At 40.3% G+C, this 6,295-nt stretch overlaps 1 long non-coding RNA gene across 2 annotated transcripts in view; it reads right to left on the reverse strand.

Moving 5' to 3' along the window:
- Positions 1 to 5,626, reverse strand: part of LOC141370453 (uncharacterized) — a 39,470-nt gene extending 33,844 nt beyond the window's left edge. The window contains exons 1-3 of one of the 2 annotated variants that reach the window (XR_012374487.1): positions 5,562 to 5,626; positions 4,750 to 4,842; positions 4,257 to 4,386 (exon numbers count right to left, since the gene is read on the reverse strand). This is a non-coding gene — a long non-coding RNA (uncharacterized lncRNA). Of the gene's footprint in view, positions 1 to 4,256; positions 4,387 to 4,749; positions 4,843 to 5,561 lie in introns of those variants that run through there. The other variant, XR_012374486.1, reaches the window with a different exon arrangement.
- Between the last annotated feature and the right edge of the window lie 669 nt (positions 5,627 to 6,295).

The following is a 6,295-nucleotide window of genomic DNA, read 5'->3' on the forward strand; positions in this document are numbered from 1 at the left end:
GAAACTAGGAGCTGGTTCTTTGAAAGAATTAACAAGATTGATAAACCCTTGGCCAGACTTATCCAAAAGAAAAGAGAAATGACCCAAATCAACAAAATCATGAATGAAAGAGGCGAGATCACAACCAACACCAAAGAAATACAAACAATTGTACAAACATATTATGAGCAACTATATGTCAGCAAATTAGATAACCTGGAAGAAATGGATGCATTCCTAGAGATGTATCAACTACCAAAACTGAACCAGGAAGAAACAGAAAACCTGAACAGACCTATAACCACTAAAGAAATTGAAGCCGTCATCAAAAATCTCCCAACAAACAAAAGCCCAGGGCCAGATGGCTTCCCAGGGGAATTCTACCAAACATTTAAAGAAGAATTAATACCTATTCTTCTGAAACTGTTCCAAAAACTAAAAATGGAAGGAAAACTTCCAAACTCGTTTTATGAGGCCACCATTACCTAGATCCCCAAACCAGACAGAGACCCCATCAAAAAGGAGAATTACAGACCAATATCCTTGATGAACATGGATGCAAAAATTCTCACCAAAATACTGGCCAATAGAATACAACAGTCCATTTAAAGGATTATTCACCATGACCAAGTGGGATTTATCCCTGGGCTGCAAGGTTGGTTCAACATCCGCAAATCAATCAACGTGATACAATACATTAACAAAAGAAAGAACAAGAATCATATGATCCTCTCAATAGATGCAGAAAAAGCATTTGATAAAGTACAGCATCCTTTCTTGATCAAAACTCTTCAGAGTTTAGGGATAGAGGGTACATACCTCAATATCATAAAAGCCATCTATAAGAAACCCACAGTGAATATCATTCTCAATGGGGAAAAGCTGAGAGCTTTCCCCCTAAGGTCAGGAACATGGCAGATTGTCCACTCTCACCACTGCTATTCAACATATTATTAGAAGTCCTAGCCACAGCAATCAGAAAACAAAAACAAATAAAAGGCATCTAAATCGGCAAAGAAGAAGTCAAACTCTCACTCTTTGCTGATGATATGATACCTTATGTGGAAAACCCAAAAGACTCCACCCCAAAAATGCTAGAACTCGTACAGGAATTCAGTTAAGTGGCAGGATATAAAATCAATGCACAGAAATCAGTGGCATTCCTATACACCAACAACAAGACAGAAGAAAGAAAAATTAAGGAGTTGTTCCCATTTACAATAGCCCCCCAAACAATAAGATACATAGGAATAAATCTAACCAAAGAGGCAAAGAATCTGTACAGAAAACTATAAAATACTCATGAAAGAAGTTGAGGAAGACACAAAGAAATGGAAAAACGTTCCATGCTCATGGATTGGAAGAACAAACATTGTGAAGATGTCAATGCTACCTAGAGCAATCTAAACATTCAATGCAATCCCTATCAAAATACCATCCACTTTTTTCAAAGAAATGGAACAACTAATCCTAAAATTTGTATGGAACCAGAAAAGACCCCAAAGAGCCAGAGGAATGTTGAAAAAGAAAAGCAATGCTGGCAGCATCACAATCCTGGACTTTAAGCTCTATTACAAAGCTGTCATCATCAAGACAGTATGGTACTGGCACAAAAACAGACACATAAATCAATGGAACAGAACAGAGAGCCCAGAAATGGACCCTCAACTCTATGGTCAACTAATCTTTGACAAAGCAGGAAAGAATGTCCAGTGGAAAAAAGACAGTCTCTTCAACAAATGGTGTTGGCAAAATTGGACAGCCACATGCAGAAGAATGAAACTGGACCATTTCCTTATACCACACACAAATATAGACTCAAAATGGTTGAAAGACCTAAATGTAAGACAGGAGTCCATCAAAATCCTAAAGGAGAACACAGGCAGCAACCTCTTCGACCTCAGCCACAGCAACTTCCTAGAAACATCACCAAAGGCAAGGGAAGCAAGGGCAAAAATGAACTATTGGGACTTCATCAAGATAAAATCTTTTGCACAGCAAAAGAAACAGTCCATAAAACCAAAAGACAACCGACAGAATGGGAGAAGGTATTTGCAAATGACATGTCAGATAAAGGGCTAGTATCCAAAATCTATAAAGAACTTCTTAAACTCAACACCCAAAGAACAAATGATCCAATCAAGAAATGGGCAGAAGACATGAACAGACATTTTTCCAAAGAAGACATCCAAATGGCCAACAGACACATGAAAAAGTGCTCAACATTGCTCAGCATCAGGGAAATCCAAATCAAAACCTCAATGAGATAGCACCTCACACCAGTCAGAATGGCTAGAATTAACAAGTCAGGAAATGGCAGATGTTGGTGTGGATGCGGAGTAGGGGGAACCCTCCTACAGTGTTCGTGGGAATGCAGGCTGGTGCAGCCACTCTAGAAAACAGTATGGAGGTTCCTCAAAAAGTTGAAAATAGAGCTACCCTACGACCCAGCAATTGCACTACTGGGTATTTACCCCAAAGATACAAATGTAGGGGTCCGAAGGGGTACGTGCACCCCAATGTTTATAGTAGCAATGTCCACAATAGCCAAACTGTGGAAAGAGCCAAGATGTCCATCGACAGATGAATGGATAAAGAAGAAGTGGTATATATATATACAATGGAATATTATGCAGCCATCAAAAGCAATGAGATCTTGCCATTTGCAACGACGTGGATGGAACTGGAAGGTGTTATGCTGAGTGAAATGAGTCAATCAGAGAAAGATGTGTATCATATGACCTCACTGATATGAGGAATCCTTAATCTCAGGAAGCAAACTTAGGGTTGCTGGAGTGGTGGGAGGTGGGAGGGATGGGGTGGCTGGTTGATAGACATTGGGGAGGGTATGTGCCATGGTGAGCGCTGTGAATTGTGTAAGACTGCTGAATCACAGACCTGTACATCTGAAACAAATAATACATTATATGTTAAAAAAAAAAAGAAGATAGCAGGAGGGGAAGAATGAAGGGGGGGAAATCGGAGGGGAGATGAACCATGAGACACGATGGACTCTGAAAAAGAAACTGAGGGTTCTAGAGGGGAGGAGGTGGGGGGATGGGCTAGCCTGGTGATGGGTATTGAAGAGGGCACATTCTGCGTGGAGCACTGGGTGTTATGCCCAAACAATGAATCATGGAACACTACATCAAAAACTAATGATGTAATGTATGGTGATTAACATAACAATAAAAATTAAAAAAATAAATAAATGAAAAGATTAAACAAAGAAGAAGTGGTATATATATACAATGGAATATTATGCAGCCATCAAAAGGAATGAGATCTTGCCATTTGCAACAACATGGATGGAACTGGAGGGTGTTATGCTGAGCAAAATAAGTCAATCAGAGAAAGACATGTATCATATGACCTCACTGATATGAGGAATTCTTAATCTCAGGAAACAAACTGCTGGAGTGGTGGGGGATGGGAGGGATGGGGTGGCTGGGTGATAGACATTGGGGAGGGTATGTGCTATTGTGAGCGCTGTGAATTGTTTAAGACTGTTGAATCACAGACCTGTACCTCTGAAACAAATAATACATTATATGTTAGAAAAAAAAAAAGAAGAGGATAGCAGGAGGGAAAGAATGAAGGGGGGGAAATCGGAGGGAGAGAAGAACCATGAGAGACGATGGGTTCTGAGAAACAAACTGAGGGTTCTAGAGGGGAGAGGGGTGGGGGGGATGGGTTAGCTTGGTGATGGGTATTAAAGAGGGCACGTTCTGCATGGAGCACTGGCTGTTATACACGAACAATGAATCATGGAGCACTACATCAAAAACTAATAATGTAATGTATGGTGATTAACATAACATAATAAAAAAATAAAGTAGAAAAGAGTAACTTTATATAGTAAAAAAGCCTGGAAGTTACCACATTAGTCAAATGATCAAAATAAACATTATCAGTAATGGGACAAATTGAAATCACACTCTACTAAGATGGAATGCATCAAGAAGAACACAGAATTATTTCTGAGATACTCCTGCCTAAAATACATAATCTATATCTAACATGAGAAAATATCTGCCAAACCCCGGTTAGAGGTGCCACTGGCATGGAGTGTGAGCATAAAAGCCCATTTTGGGGAGCACAGTGAGGGGAAAGAGAAAACTGACCTGCTATGGACAATTGTTCTTCCTTCTTCTGATTCAGTACTGGGTTCCAGACAGAACACATTAAATTTTTCTGAGAAGTTTTCTCTGAAGAGAAGTGATGCTATTACATGGAACAGAGCACTTTTGTTCTGGATCTGAGACTCAGACACAGCTGGAATTTTCCCTCCCTGCAAGTACATCCACCAAACCTTTGGCTGAAGGAACAAGCCTCCTGAGTTGCACTCTAATTGGATTTCTCTGGACTTAGTGACCTCCACATGGAAGTGAGGATCTATGCTAAGAACTAGGAAGAGAGAGAGAGAGACGTCAGGTTCTAAACTCATTTCCCTGCACACATGTTCCTGCCCTCCTTCTGAAGAGTTATTGCTATGGACTAGACCCCAATGTATGGGGCAGGAAACTGAGGCTCTGAAGTCTTGGCTTCAAGACTTCAGAGATAGATAGGATCCAATCTATCTATCCAAAAGATAGGGATCTAGACTCCTGAGCTAGATAGGAGCCCAACACAGTCCAACACAAATAGTCCCTACCCATTTCTAAACCTCTACCTTCACCCCAAATACTTCTGCATGACCTCCTTAAACTGGTCCCTTCCAATTTTGTACAGATACACCACCTGGGAGGACAGGGAACGGAATCAGCTTACCTTATCTTGGTAGTGCTTTGAGTGGGAAAAAGGAAGCAGGGCAGATCAGGGCAGAACCACCGGGTTCACAGGGCCCTTGGATTTGAAATGTTCCTGAAAAGAGAAAGAGAACAGAGATGGAGCCTGGGAGGAGTGGAGGTAAGTTTGGGCAGATGGAGGAGACTTGACTTACATATTAATGGTTGGCTATTTTCACCCTCCTAAAGTCCTGGGGACAAGGTCTGAAAAGGGAAAGCTACTGGATCATGGGGGTCTCTTTTCTGACCTGAACATACACATAGAACTAGGAAGAGGTTGGAGATGTTAGAGGTGGGAGGGCTAAGACTGGACAGGGGTGAGGCAAACAAGGTGCTCAGGGCACAAAATTGAAGGATGTACTCGCTCTTAAGTCATGCAAGTAACCGTGAGAGTGAGAAAGTGAGTGCCTCTTTACATTTGTTGACACATAATATTAACCATCACTAGCCACCCCTTGTCAACTTGGCATCCATATATATCTCTTTATACCATACTTAATCTCTGAATTAAGACAACAAGTAGCAGTTTTCTTTCAGCTGGCAAGACCAGCAATATAACTTCACTATCCTACCTCAGGAGTATATTAACTCTCAGCCTTATATCATAATTTAGTTTGCAGGAACTCTGATCATCTTTCTCTTCCACAATATATGACACTGGGTCCATTATAATGAGATGACATTATGCTGATTGGACCTACTGAGCAAAGGAGTGACTACTCTAGACTTATTGGTCGGGTATCTGTGTGTCAGAGAGTGGGAAATTAATCCAACAAAAATTCAGAGGCCTTCTACCTCAGTGAAACTTCTTGAGGCCCAATGGTGTGGGGCATGTAGAGATATTCCTTCTAAGATTAAGGATAAAGTGCTGCATCTGGTGACTCCTACAACAAAAATAAAGGCACAATGTCTAGTTGTTGTTGTTTTTTTTTATTTTGGAGTCAACCTATTTCTCATTTGGGTGTGCTACTCCAGCCCATTTGCCAAGTGACCCAAAATGCTACTGAATTTTTTGGAATGTATGGTAACTCTAAGTTTAATAGTTTGAGGAATTGCCAGACGGTTTTCCAAAGCAGCTATACTCTTTAACATTCTCCCCAGCTGTATATCAGAGCTCTAATTCTCCTACATCCTCATCAAAAATACTTATTTTCTGTCTTTTGGATTATAGCCATTTTGTGAGTGGAAAGTGGTATGTCATTATACTCTTGATTTATATTTCCTTAATGGCTAATAATGTTTAGCATTTTTATATTATTATTGGCCATTTGTATATGTACTTTGGAGAAATGTTTACTTAAATCCTTTGCTCATTAAAAAAAAAATACAAAGCATTCCCATATACTCCCCCTCTCCAGCCTCCCTACTATTAACATCCTATACCAGAGTGGTACATTTGTTACAATAATGAATCTACACTTATATCTCATTATCACAAGTCCATGTGTCAACTTGGCTAGGTTATAGTACCTGGTTGCTTGGTGAAAGCCTAGATGTTGCTCTGAAGGCATTTTAAGATGTGTTCAACA

The sequence above is a fragment of the Callorhinus ursinus genome, unplaced genomic scaffold (genome assembly GCF_003265705.2).
Source record: "Callorhinus ursinus isolate GAN/ISIS: 27379988/994484 unplaced genomic scaffold, GSC_fseal_2.0 scaffold35, whole genome shotgun sequence".
Classification (NCBI taxonomy): Eukaryota; Metazoa; Chordata; class Mammalia; order Carnivora; family Otariidae; genus Callorhinus; species Callorhinus ursinus.